Below are 14,279 nucleotides of genomic sequence, written 5' to 3' on the forward strand. Positions count from 1 at the left end.
GAAAAAGCACGTCTACTGCAGCAGGAGTCGTCCTGGCTGGTAGCAGGGGACAGCCTACAACAGCAGGTGCTGTTGCTCTTTCAAAAGCTGATGTGCCTTTCCTCAGAAAGGTCCTGCTCTGCAAGTGTTGGAGCAGCAAGCTCTTCCTCTCAGTGGCCATTACTGTTCTGCCCTTACTCCCCATTCCCCCATTCGATTCTTTGTTTTCTTTCTTGTGCGATGAAGTCACATCACTCATTTTTCCCCTCCTCTTTCTGTTTTCTCTCTCAGTGCCTGCAAGGACTGGATTTTCTTCATTCAAACCACGTCATCCACCAAGATGTGAAGAGCAGCAACATCCTTCTCAGAACTGATGGTTCTGTCAAGCTGGGTCAGTATATTCTTGGTCAGGTGCAGCGTTCCAGGGATGTGGGTGTGGGGCTGCTTGGCGTGACTGCCAGCTCCCCAAAAATGGTGCTGGTGGCAGTGCAGGGACCCCTGCTGTGAGCTGAGGGCACAGTTGCAACGTGCACAGAGGTAGAAGGAGCCACAAGCAGTCAAGAGTGGCCTTGCTCTGTGTGTGTCCCTTCTAGACAGAGGGATCTACAATCTAAAGCTTCAGGGGAATAAAGTCCACTGCTGTGAGCAGCATTAAGAAACCTGGGTTTTTTTGGAAGTGGCCAATTCCATACTCCCTTGGCTAAAGCCCCAAGGAAATCGAGTGTGGACAGTTCTCCAGGAGATTCAACAGCACATTCTTAGTCCGAGAGTGGGGAATTCTTTCGCTTGGTTTCCTAATTGGAGCTGGCTTTCACGGTTTGTTGTTTTCTCCACAGCTGACTTTGGCCTCTTTGCTCAGCTCAGCCCTGAGCAGGGCAGACGGAGCTCCGTGGCCGGCGCTGCTGGCTGGCTGGCGCCTGAAGTGGTGACAGGCCAACCATGTGGCCCCCAAGTGGACATATGGTCTTTGGGAATCGTGGGCATCGAAATGGTGGAACGAGAAGTTCCTTCCTGGAATGCAACTCCTGTCTTGGTAAGGTGCAAATACTCACTGATCCCACTGTCTTTCTCACCTGTCCTATGCTCGGTGTGCCATTGGACAAAATCCCATTGCCATCTGCTGGCACCACTTCCACCAAGGTCTCCTTCTAAAAATGCCCCTGCAACACATCAGCATCTGCTGTAGCTTTGGTTGTATCAGAAAGGGAAGTGGCAGTTCAGAAACCTAACCAGTTCAGAAACCTGCCATTTTGGCCTCCAGCCATGCCTGGCATTTCTCACTTGATTTTTGAACAATGTTGGAACTCTGTTTCTGAAGGACAAGAATTTTTCAGTGGAGAGGGTAGACATGTGATAAACATCCTGAGCAATGGAGGTTAGACCTTCCCAGTTTCAATTTTATAGAAAACATAAGAAAAAAAGGAAAAAGAAAAGTAAAGAAAAAAGGAAAAGAGAAAAAACCTACTACCAAAGCAATGCCCAAGCAGTTCTGCTTGCTTTTTCATTTTTTAAACACAGCTCTTCTCTTCCATTCTGTAGCATCTTTTCCAAATCCTGTGGATCTTCAAAACTTTCAGGCTTTCATGTCATCTGTACATTGTTCAGTCACGTATGTGGGTGGCCTGGATAAGTTTAGGATGTGTTTTTCTCTGACTGCAGTTAGAATTTTTTGCCAAACCCTTGGCTGTTTCTTGGTATTTTAACAAGTTGATGAGCTTGCAGGCAGGTGCCTGGGCTGGGATCCAGCATGGGCAGTTGACACCGGTGCTGTGTTTCTTTACCTCAGGAGCAGGGCCATACCTGGCCTGCACTGTTATAATGACAGGGAGAGCTCCAGCTCCCCACCATGGCCAGTGGCTGAGCTCAGCTGAGAGTCAGGATAAATCCCTCTTTGTCACCTCTGGTGATGTGGGAAAAGGACAGAAAGCCGCATAAATTATTTGTACACAAGGGGAGTGCATTGCCATTTCTGGCTTTGAAATTCTCCTTTGGGTTAAAGAGGATAATAGCAAAGTCTCTTTGGTCACCATCTATTTCAGTGCCAAGAGCACAGAGTTATCATAACAATGGTGGGCATTTTTATGGAGACTCCAAGGCCTCTTGCCATTGTTCTTTTTGTCTATTTGAGATGGATTCTGCAAGTTGAGGTTTGAATAGTTCCAAGTTGGTGTCTTATGTTTCTAAATACCATCTTGCAAAAGCAGAATGAGCTCTCTCCCTCTGACTTGTCAGCGTGTTAGAGCTTGGTTCCACATGAACCACGCTGGATAAGGATCAGCTGATGTCTTGCCAATCTGCACTGTAATTCCTTGGCCTGAGGAGTATCAGAAAGACCTGCTGAGCTCCATGGACACTGTCAGCTGCATGGAAGTGAGCATCCTTGGCCTTGCTGAAGAAACTGGAGCTCAGCTTAGGTTAGATGCTCTTGAGCAGGACAAAGGCTGGAATCCTCAGGGGTTTCCAGAGGCCTGCGTGCCCAGAGGGACTGAGTTCTGGGGAGCAGCTGGATGTTTCTGCACATCATGGAAGGGGATTGCCAGACAGCTCAAGCCTCACCACAGGCAAACACTCCCCAGCTCTTCTCAGGCAACATTTTCTTTGGGTTTCAAGTTGTTCCCACTTGTCTGTCTGTGAAGATGCCCCTAAAACCACAAGGCAAGCCTCTCAGAAGTGGTGTTACATTTCCAGAAATGAAGAAAAGAAGCCCAAACACATGAAAGTTGCTAAGGCACTGGTTTTTAGAGAGGAACTTAACCCCCTGTGCAGTTTCTTCTCACTGGGAAACGTGCCTGAAACCTGGGCATGAGGGTGTAAAGGCCACAGAGTCTCTTCTGCTTCTTGTGCAGTGCTGCTGAAACACTCAGTGACCGTGTTTCTCTCCCAGCCCAAGCCACATTCTGCCCATCACCAAGCCAGAGCCTGGTGATGTGGAGAGCCTGCCAAAACCTCCCATTTGTTTCCTGGCACTTTCTGGGATGGGCCTACCATTCATGCATTGACTTGTGTAGCCAAATGAGTCGAGGGTGACCGTAGGGATGGAACCTCTCCTTCTGATTTGACCATGACAGGTTTTTCGTTTCCATGTAAGGAAAGCAGAAATTTTCAGACTGCTGAGAAACAGAGCTGCAGGTGGCTCCTGTGTGTCCAAGCAGGCGTTTTCATCCCAGTACATTTGTGCATGGATCATAATGTGTCTGTGTTGAAGATGAGATTCCAAAGATTTGTTTCCTTACCTGAGGAATACCTGGTGGATTTTCTTTCTTTCCCTCCAATTCCCATTCTTTTCAAGAACAAAGCAAAAAGCTTGATTAGGTTTGTTTTGTGGCAGCGGTGCTTAAGGGACCAAGAAGCACTGCAGAAATACTTTCCATGTACTAACCCTTGGATACAGTAGAGTTAGTATAGCAAAGTCCTTCTTCCAAAAAGCCTCTCAAGCTGGTATGAATCGTCAGGGAAGGAAATGTGCTTGTGCTGATGTAGTTCCCACTAATTAGGTCAGTCAATGTAATCAGCCGCCAAGGCAAGATCTGTGAGATGTTGGAGAGGCTGTGGCTGCATCGGAGTTTGGGTTTTTGGTTGGTAAAGGAAAGTCATCTCTGGGTCTCTGCCTGGGCAGAAACTGCCACTGCAGAGTGGAGCTTAATCAGTGGGATCTGGGAGAGCAGTGACAGATGGGAAAGAAGCAGGTGGAGCGTGGTGTCTCCTTTTTCCCCAGCCCCAACTCCTGATAGCCACAGGAGGAAGACAAAAGCTGCAGCAGCCCAACCTATTTTCATCCTGCCTGCGTGACTTCCTGAGCTGCTGCCTGCAGAGAGACGAGGCGCGGCGCTGGTCTGCCAAGGAGCTCCTGCAGGTGAAATGTGAAGGGGCTGCAGGTGAAACAGGCTCTGAGGGATGGGCTCCTCCTCCACTCAAGTCCAAGGCAGCAGATGAGCTCCCTTCCTCCTCACCTCCACTCTTGCTGCTCTTCAAATGAAAACAGTGAGGGATCCTAGACTGGGCTGGGCTGGCAGGGCCCTGCAAAGTGTCCTCTGGTGCAAGTGTCCTGCAATGAGCAGGGACATCTTTAAAGACATCAAGTTTCTCAGAGCCCTTTCCCACTGGAGCCGGAATGGTTGCAGGGATGGGGCACCTACAATCTCTTGGGGCAACCTGTGCCAGGGTCACACCATGCTCCGAGTAAACAAGTTCTGATTAGATCCTATTTGTGTTAAAAAATATTCACCCACATCCTATTGTAACTGGCCCTGTTAAAAAAGATGTCCTCCACTTTCCTCAAAGCCACTCTGAAGTTTTGGAAAGTGGCAATAAAGTCTCCCTGGGGCCTGTTCTTGACAAAACTGAGCAACCCCACCTCTCTCTGCATTTCCTGAGTCAGAGAGGTCCTCTGGCTGTTTCTGTCACCTTCTTTTGTAATTTGGTGGGGTGTTCAGTTTTATGTAATGGCAAAAGAATTGAAGTAGAGCAATGCGGGTTCAGAGACATGAAATGGTGGTGGAGAAACCCAAGGAAGCCAGTCCCAGCTGAGCAGTCAGAGATTTGGCTGTGGGCAGGAGGGGCTGTGGGGGGTTCACTGTGAGCCTCTGAGGGGCCCCAGTTTGTGCCCCCCAGCCCACCCTCAGAGGTTTCTGCCCCGCAAACAGGGACAGGTGGGAGGGACTTGTCCCAGCCCCATCTGCTGCCTGGCACGCTCAAGCAGACGGGAACTGTGCCAGGGTTACTGCCAGGTTGTGTGGCAGAGAGGGAACTCCAGGGCCCAGTGCCACTGGGCTGGCCCTGCTGGGAAGGAAGGTGCCACCCAGCACACGAGGGGCAGGGCTTGGAAAGGCAGACACTGCTCTGTCTCCCTGTGGGAATCAGCACAGTGCCTGTCTTTCAAAGAGAGGGACCCATGTGAGCCATTGGAGTTTCCTGAAAAGAAGAAACTCCAAGGACAGAAAGCACCATTTCTAGAGCACTGGCAGGGCTAAAATCTCAGCAAGATGAAGACACCTGTATAAATGGATGAGTGGGATTCTGGGCCAGGTTTGCCTGTGATAGCAAAGTCTGCACATAAAGATGGAGGTGTAGACAGTCCCATTGTTCCTCTTCCTGCATCCTTCTAGGAGCAGGAGGAATCCTGTGAAGCACTGAGCTTGGAAAGTCATGGTTCATTGTTTTTTGTTGGTCTGTTTTTTTTCCCTTTGGGCAGCATCCATTTGTAAGATTTGCTGAGCCTGCGTCCAGCCTGGTGCCACTGATTGTTTCAGTGAAGAAGAGGAAGGAGACAAGAATGTGATAATCACATCAGGACCATTTATTCCTCAATCAGTTTAGAGTAGGATTGTAGGTTAGGATTAGGATTAGGATTAGGATTAGATTAAGGATAAGGATAAAGATAAGGATAAGGATAAGGATAAAGATAAGGATAAGGATAAGGATAAGGATAAGGATAAGGATAAGGATAAGGATAAGGATAAGGATAAGGATAAGGATAAGGATAAGGATAAGGATAAGGATAAGGATAAAGATTAGGATTAGGATTAGGATAAGGATAAGGATTAAGATTAGGATGAGGATAAGGATAAGGATAAGGATAAGGGTTAAGGTAAGGGTTAGGGTTAGAGTAGGATTGTCTAATAGGACTGCAGAGTAGGATTGAAAATCAATAAAGTTTATGAAACCACAACTCACCTTGAAGATTCCCTTCCTTCTCACTCTGCGAATAAACTCGAGAATTCCTTCTGAATTGTCTGTTGTTTCTTAAAGGTGGAAAGAGAAACAGTGTCTTTGGCATGGTGTGAAAGTGGGGAAGGATGTTCTTCATTCATCCTCTCCAGACCACACTGCCTTTGGAATATGGCCCACTGGTCTGTTTTTTGGCCATCTTTGGTACTTCTATTTTAGGCAGAAAGGGCAATGGCATTTAAAGGCAAAAGCACAGGAAGAATGGGGCAGCCCAAACATCTTATACAGATGCAGGCCTTCAGCTGTGACTGGAGAGCATTGGGGCTCCCTAAATGCAATAATCTCTTTGGCTGGAGGAGAGCCTTGCTCAAGTGAGAAAGCAGAAAGATCAGAGAGGGTGCTCGGGAAGGTCTCCTGTGGTGCAGAGCTGTCAGCGCCTGTGAGGTGAGAGCGGGCCCGGCCTTGCCCGGGCTGGAGCCCCAGCAGAGCCCCGGCAGAGGCTGGAGCAGCCTGAGCCCCGGCAGAGGCAGGCTGGAAGGAGGCCCTTGGAGCTGCAAGAGGCAGCAGCCGGGCCCTGGGTGCCTCTTGCTGGGAGTGGGCGAATCCTCTGCTCTCAGAGCCCAGGTGGCAGCTGGCTGCTGCCGAGGGGAAGCGCAGCCGTGCTGGGCACAGCCCAGCCTGGAGGCATTGGCCGTCTGGAGTGTGCCCAGGAGCAGAGAAAGGCCAAGGGCAGCCGCGGGCCGCTGGGCTGGCTGAGGATTCCTCCTCTTCTGCCGGCTGCCCTGCAACTCCTGGCAAAGGCCAGCAGTGTGTGCAGCACTCTGGGCACCGGGGCAGGGAGCCGGGCTGCTCAGCAGGCTGGAGCACAGGGCAGCTCCTTCAGGCCCGGCACTTGTGCCAGGGAAGCGAGGCCAGCGTGAGGCAGGGACAGCTTGGCAGGGCCCATCTGCAGCAGCCAGCGCCTCACGCAGCTCTGGGAGGAAGCGCCTGCAACCCTGCAGTTCTGCACTGAGCCAGAGCAAAGGTGTGAGATGCAGAGTATTTGGCAGAAATATTCAGGCCCACCAGGCCAGCCTGCTTTGTGCTCTCTGGCACACCGCAAGCACTGTGCAATGCAGCTCTGAGCTGCTGGGAGAGAGGCAGTCGGGGATGTGCCTGAGGTGAGTCAAGGTTTTAGCTGAAAATGGAATTAGAATAATTGAAAAGCGCAGATGAGTCGAGGGGCCAGCTGGGAATAGAATTGGGATAGTAGGAGAATGCATGTTTTAGTTAAGATTTTAAAATGAGGTAAGAAGCTAAGTTAGTAACAAAGCTAGCAGCAATCATGTCCCTTAGTTAAAGAGTACCAAATATATTAGGAAGGTAAAGCTAGGAGTGACAGGGATAGAGAAAGCAATTGTGAAGACGCAGAGACCATAGAAATACCTTGCCTTAAGAATAATTGAACAGTTAGGAGAGGCTTGGACCATGAGCAGCAGGTCCAAAGGTCTCGCCAGCTAGCCATGGGAGAAGAATTCACCATGGGGATGACTGCTTTCTTCCTCCCATACAACCACTCCCTCATTTCATAATCCCACCGACCCAGTTAAGGTAGTACAATTGTGCAGCTGTAATAGATATTCAGCTGATAAAAATGCAAAGCAGGCAGGTAATAATTATGTATTATGGGTCCTTAGAAACCCAATGTAAAACCTTTTCTGTAGAAATAGAGAACAGGAGTCTGCAGCTCCTTGCACATGTCTTTGGAAACTAGTTCACATGTGTCCAGGGCTGCAATAAATACCCTTCTTTTCTACTATAATTGGCTGAAGAGTTGTTTGTCCGTGCTTCAAGGGTTATGCTGGAGTAGTGAACTGATTTGCATGGGAGCAGAAGAGTTTCAGCAGGCAATTTTTGGAAGAGATGGAAGGCTCTTGTGAGTGAAGGGAAAGCTATTTGGAATGGAGTAATGATCCCAAAGTCCATACAATTGTATCTTTGTGTCTGAATTGAAATCAGAATGCTTATAGATATCTTCATGCAATTTGTCTACAAATTTATCAAAGTCTTCATTCTTCTTTGGTGAATTTGTGTAAAAGACATAGTGTGTAACTCATCTGGAAGTGCAAGGATAGCATTATATGCCAGTTGTTGGCTCATCTGCAAGACTCGATCAATGCTCTCAGCCTGGGCAGTGGCAGTAGCCCAGGGCCCTTTGCCAAGTAACTGTTGTGCTGTTAAACCATACAGAGGATCACCCTGCACTCTAGGTCTTGCTGCTTCTTGAGCACACTTTTCCTCCCAGCTTTTATGAAACATCACCTGCTGATAGGGTGGCATTATAAGTCATATCAGGGTATGCACATCAGCTGGAATTATTCTGTTAGATGGAAAAATACACTGCAGAAGTGACAGTGCAAGTTGGGATTTTCAACCAAATTGTGAAATTACAGCTCTCAACTTTTCTACATTCTTCCAATTGAAAGGTTTTCAAACTCTACTGGCACTATTAGTTACTACAGGAAAACTTTCTACATCATTTGAGAGAAAAGTCCCTTCTACAATAGCTTCTGCAATAACTTTTTTCTACTTTCATTTCTGAGCTGCTTCCATTTCAGGGTCACATTCCAACTCTAATTCCAAATTCTTTACAGCGTGAGAGGGAGGATTTTGTTTAACTGGCTCGAATGCTGGCTCAGAGACAGAATGGAGGAGTTTTTGCAAGAGAGTGGCCATATTCAGCCAATGCCCAATCCAACCTGCTTGTAATAATGGACAATGAACACGTTCACAAAGAATGAATTATGGACATATTCAGAAATGGGCTCAGTATATCCTTGAAAAAGATACAAGAAGAAGAGTCATCAGGACTCAGCAAGTTTGTCAGCAAGTTTGGGAAAGTGAGCCATCGGTGGGCCAGACAACCCCAGCCAGACGTGTGAAAAATTAGATGATCCAATCAGCATTCTATTTTAGACGTGTGAACAGCTAGGATTAACCAATCATGTATTAGCTAGAGACACGTGGACAGTAAAGATTTATTATAAATAGAGTCTTTTTAGGAATAATAAATTTAGCTTCACTGGATCATATTGGTTATGTTGTGATGTCCCTGAACCTCCGCACCACGCACTTAAGGGTGGGTTGGTGTTGCCCATGAAATGTACACATCTGGGGAAGTGCTCTTGGCAGAGAGGGGCTGGATTGCCAAGGGAACTGCTTCCCCAGAAGACCCCAGTGAGACAGGTGCAAGTGTCTCCATTTGACTCCCTGTGTTTCCTTGAGTCCTTGAGGCCCCTTGCACTTTGCAGAGGGGCATGCAAAGGGAGAAGGCTGTGAAGAAATACCAATTATGTTCTCTTGATGCAGAGTGTGATTTTATACACTCTCTCCTATGGTGCAGATGCTCTTCATTTCTACTGTGTTGATTATTCTTATCAATACATATTTTAATTTGCTCTGGCATTCTTCCCATAGAAAAGCTTTCCTTGTGTATTTGATTCATGTCTGCAAATGTTGATACGTAACTTTAGGTACCTGAATTTAGCCCATTTCTCCTCTCGCTTTAATTTCAGAAAATGTCAGAATTACAGATGTACGCACTAAAGTATCCAAGATTTCTGTGCAACAGAAAGGTGAGTAAGCAGTAGTACAGTTCAATCTACATTACCTTTAGCAGTTACCAAAGCTAGTAGGTATTTAGAAAAGTGCACCTTCTTTCGGCAATATTACAAATAGATTGTTAAATAAAAATTATAATACTGGCTTTACAGAAATATTAAAATGGATTCTATATGTGTGATGTTAAAGTTGTGATCTTTATAACTTTGTTATAAAGATATAGTTGTGGGATCTCAGCACCTCAGGATGAAGGTGCAGAGTGACCGAGACCACCTTTGGGGGGCTCGGGAGTCCTGGAATATTGCCAGAAGTGTCTGGTGGCTGGACTTTGATCCTACACAGGAGATGACATCTGTATGAGGACTGGGAGGATTTTACTGGGTGAATGGTGAAGGGATAAGTTAGTTAGAGTATAAAACACAGGGTTTAGGATTTCTGTACAGGGGGGTCTAGAGAAGTAAGATGGAGGAATTGGGGCGTGTCCTGTCCTTCTTCTTCTTCTTCTTGGCCTCCATCTTCTGTGGTGATGGTGGCACTTTGGGATTGGTCTTTACTAGAAGCGCACCGGTTAATAAGGGTAGAAGGTATTGGGGAAAAATTATAAATATTGTATACGTAACTTCGGGTATAAAGATAAGTGACCGCCCTGGGGGCTCTCAGTGTGCCCATGGCTGACTTGCTGTGCAGACCTCTGTTGGGCCGAAAGAAAATCTTTTAGATAAACAATTAATAAACACCGAGACCGAAACAAGATCAGAAGTCTCTCCTTGTCCTTTAAAGCGCCAGGCTGCCCAAGGCCACTCTGGGTCTTTCCAGGCCACCTAAACAGCCGAGAAACCAACAATAGTTTTTATTTCTGTTGTTAATTAAAGCTTAGAGAGCTCCCAAGGCCTTGAACCTACTTGAGACTGATTTTGCAATAAACTATCTTTTAAAACTCTGTTTGGAAAGCAGAAGGTAGGAACATCAGTCATCTGTTGTGTTTGACTTTATTGTTATTTGAGATTGTAGTAAATACTGAGTATGAGCTGGGATGCTGATTGTAATTGCTCATCTTTCCAAAGATAGATATGGATACTATTAACATGTGCCCTGTTTATTGTTCCTAACTGACTAATTTACTGCAGTAGTTTTATAGAGCATTTTTATTGTTGTAATGTCTAAATGTAGTGGGACAATATATATTTGACTTGGGGTACTTTGGCATTGTTTTTCAAATAATAAAACCACTCTCTTCAGCCTGGTGAAGAAGAGTGAAGAAGAAATCTGCTTCTGTCCTTGTGTACAGCTATGGGTTTGTTTACATAGCTTCTCCTTCCCTTTTCTGCCTAGGCTTTCTCACCTGCAGTTTTCAGTAGAAAAGCAACAAACCTTTGAAAGGCTAAACCTCAACGTAACTGTGACCTTCAATCAACACTTCCTTCTTCCAATTTCTTAAGATCTCTTTGTCCTGGGCACTCAGTATGGCCTTTTTCCTCAAAGTTCTTTAGCTGTCTTGAATGCTTACAGCGTAAAAGGTAATCCCTGATCTATTTTCAACTCCCTGCTCAGATGCACACTGCTGGAAGGGAGCTAGGACTGGTACTGGAGACCTGGCAGCTTGTCCAGGAAGCAAAATTTTTGAAATAATGAAAATTTGGAGAAGCATGCAAGTCCAGGTGGTGAACTCAAATATGCAAGTACTTGCAGTTTCCTGACAGCACTTTACAGTTCAAGGGTATGGTCTCTTCTTACTTCTGTCCCTTAATGCTCAATCCTTGCCACATTTCAACTTCTTTTGCATTGTCATCTTCTGTGTTTTCTTCCTCTCTTCTTCTCTCTGTGACTTTCTATGCAGGACAGATAACCTGTCATACAGTGTCAGCTTGCTCAGTGACCTGAGTAGTGATATGATGGTGTAGAAATTGTAGGTGCACAGTAGGCAAACGTGTCATGCTTCTGTGTGCCCTCTGCCGGCAGACCTGCTTCCCAAACCTTCAGTCAGACTTGGAAAAAAGGCTTGTCACCACTACTTTGTTGTGGTTTATGCATTGATGAAGAAACACTTCCATCTCAGCCTGCTCAAGCCACTGCAGAGCAGGAGTTGTTGCTTTGGCAGCAGATGTGCTGGCAGGGTCCTTACAGCTCTGCAAGATGTGCCTCTCCTAGAACAGATTTTTGCATTTTTGTACAATAAAAACTATGCTTTAAATTGCACCAGTGTAAGTCATGCACTCCTGTAGATGTGTTTTCAGACATAGATATTTACATATATATGCCTAGTGAATGGCCTCCTGGGCAGCAGGAACAAATGAGGAAGGAAACTGGGCTGATAAAACATGCTTCTGCTTCAAGAAAAACCCCCCACAGTCTTCCCTTTCCAGAGAAGGCTATAAACTTTTTCTTGATTGGCCTAAATGGGATAAACAAGTCCCTCCATGTCCTGATCTTTTACTAGTCTCAAATTATTTAGAAAAGTTTTAATTTATTATTTTTGGGGGGGGGGGGTGGTGGTGTTGGGGTCTGCACTTCAGACCTGTTCTCCCAGCCGCCAGGGACCTACAGCTGCTGTGGGTGGGGCAGGTGCTCAGGTAATTACCAACAGGTGCTTGGTAATTGCTAACAGCAGTTGAGGTGAGAAGTTGGCTTGTGCCTGGCTGAGGGCTTGAGGACTGTGGTGAGAGGAGAGATAGGGAGTGGACTGGAAAATATCAGTTACACAAGCAAATCTGAGGTGTAGGTGGGATTTAACTGGATTAGGTACTGCATTTCATGGACTTGATCACATGAAGAACTGAACATTTAACTATGAGATAGGACTATTTAGTTGTTATTCTAAATGCTGCATTTACTAATATGCAATGCAGTTTCTTTGTATTTTGCTCAGAAGCTGTCCCAAAAACATTGAAGTCCAACTAAAGTCTTCATAAACACAAGTTAATAGCTTACTTTTTGGTAAAAACAGAAGCTGAAAGGGCCAATGGCTCTTGCATTCAGTAATTCACACATTTTAAAGGAAGTGGCTCTCTCTTCTTCCTGCGGCTTGCTTGTCTCTTCAGGCTAGAAAACATTTCTGGGAGCATTTCCTTGTTGCTCCTATATCTCTATGCCCTTGGAATCTGATGCTAATACTATATTTTTCTAAAATTAGAAAATTTTAAATGTCTGTAGGCCCTTTCATTTTGTAATCTGCACCTGTCACTCAGGGTGGAAAAAAGTCTGATAAGTTTTTTTTTCTTGTAGGCCTCTCAAATTGCAGCCCATTGCATTTAGCTGCAAAATCCTAAGTCATGCTAACAGGATGCCTGAAATGGACACTGGTAGAGAGTCAAAAAAATTGCCTGATACAGGTGCTATCAACTATTTTTAGTTCCTGACAGTCCAGTATTTCCCTTACCCAAGGACTGTTCATATTTCTTTCTCTTTTTCTTGCAGCTCTCAGTTCTGTGATAACTGAGAAACAAAAATACAAAGTAAGCGTATGCAGAGTAGATGATGGACTTTATGAGAATTAGGGGGCAATTTGACCATACACTGATCTGTATGATTGCCTTCTTCTGTGAGATTGTAGAGGTGTTGTAATATATGTTGGGAAATAATCAATGCTATGAAAGCATGTATTTCATAAAGATTGCAAAATCCAACCAAGTCTCTGATCACAAGCAGCTGAGAGGCAGGCATCTATTCAAATTCCGAAATTCCTGAAGGTGGTCGGATAACGATCGGAACTTTAGCCCAAGAATAGACACACCCAGCGCAATGATCACCATTATCCCGAGTCATCGGAAGACCCCTAAGAGCGATCATTGCCCTGTTGATAACATCGATCAAGATAGCCAAAGTCGCCAGAAAGATACCTGTGAATACGTGACTTCCCTGAATCTGATCAGCGCTGGCTATCAACAAGGAAATGGCGATTGTCCAGCTCTGCACACTGAAAGAACCAACTATGAATATGCAGTTACAAAAGAAACTGGGACTTCTTAGCTCAGGCATAATAAACTATATAAAGCATCCCTACAAGAAGCAGCTCTCGTGAATGGTGGAGGCTCCGATGCAATAGAGGTGGGATCCAGGTTCAGCCAGCCCCGAACCCGGGCTCGACACTGTCTCTTTGGCTGTGGTGGTTTTGAAGACCATATTTTAGTCGCGGAAAAAGATAAAGAAATCTTTTCGCATGTTTTATTATTTGGCTTTCAACTGATCATTCATAACACTTCCATATAGATGATTCCACATTTGGTGTTTTGCTGCATAAATCAAGAGCACAATCAGTTCATGATAAGCACCAGTACAAGCTGGACTTCCCAGAGTAGCCAACTGAAAGAATCTGAAAAGAAGAAATGCAGGAAATGACTTGGTAAACCTTGCCTGAAAGATGAGTGACTTTTTTTTCAGTAATCTATAACCCATTCCCTCGACTTTTGGCTTTCTTAACAAGGCCATCTGCATCCCAGATTCCCGATGAAGTGAGAAGCCTGGGCTTGTGCAAGTGCCTGAAAGATGCCCTGTTCCTCTGCAGGGACATTCAGGCTGGATGAGGAGCTGAAGCCCTCTCTGGGGCAGCCTCCTCCGAGCTGGAATTTGTGCTGTGCTGGGAGAGGAGGAGGAGGGGGAGAAGGCTGGCGCTGTGTGGCAGGAGCAGGAGGTTTGGGCCGCAGGACATTCCCTCTGCGCCGCTGCCTCGCAATGGGCGGCCGTGCCCGGGGCTCTGGGCCTGGCCCCGCGTGCGCTGAGCTGCCTGGGCTGGGCTCAGGTTCCCGCTGGGACTGGGCAGAGCCTGGGCTCAAACTGGGGGCAGCAGCAGTGCAAAATACCTCTGGGCATCTCCGCTTCCTGCTGCTGGGAAGGAGAAATGAAGCGAGTTGAGAAGTTCTGATTTCTGTTTCTCCTGATGGATTTTTAAATTTAATTCCACATTATGGAGGCAAATTCTGTGACAGCCTCTGTCAGTTTATTCTATTTCAACAACGCCAGCAACAGGGCTGTGTTTGAGTTCTGCAAATGTGGCCTGTGTGGCTTTAATTCCCCTCATCTTAGTGTTCAGGGGCTGG

General features: G+C 46.2%; 1 long non-coding RNA gene across 1 annotated transcript; it reads left to right on the forward strand.

Moving 5' to 3' along the window:
- Window positions 1–849: 849 nt before the first annotated feature.
- LOC134413659 (uncharacterized) lies at window positions 850–11,426 on the forward strand. Its single transcript, XR_010026559.1, has 3 exons — window positions 850–1,012; window positions 9,201–9,260; window positions 10,579–11,426. It is a non-coding gene; the product is annotated as an uncharacterized LOC134413659 (long non-coding RNA).
- Window positions 11,427–14,279: the final 2,853 nt, after the last annotated feature.

This window comes from Melospiza melodia, unplaced genomic scaffold (genome assembly GCF_035770615.1).
Source record: "Melospiza melodia melodia isolate bMelMel2 unplaced genomic scaffold, bMelMel2.pri scaffold_47, whole genome shotgun sequence".
NCBI classification, from domain to species: domain Eukaryota; kingdom Metazoa; phylum Chordata; class Aves; order Passeriformes; family Passerellidae; genus Melospiza; species Melospiza melodia.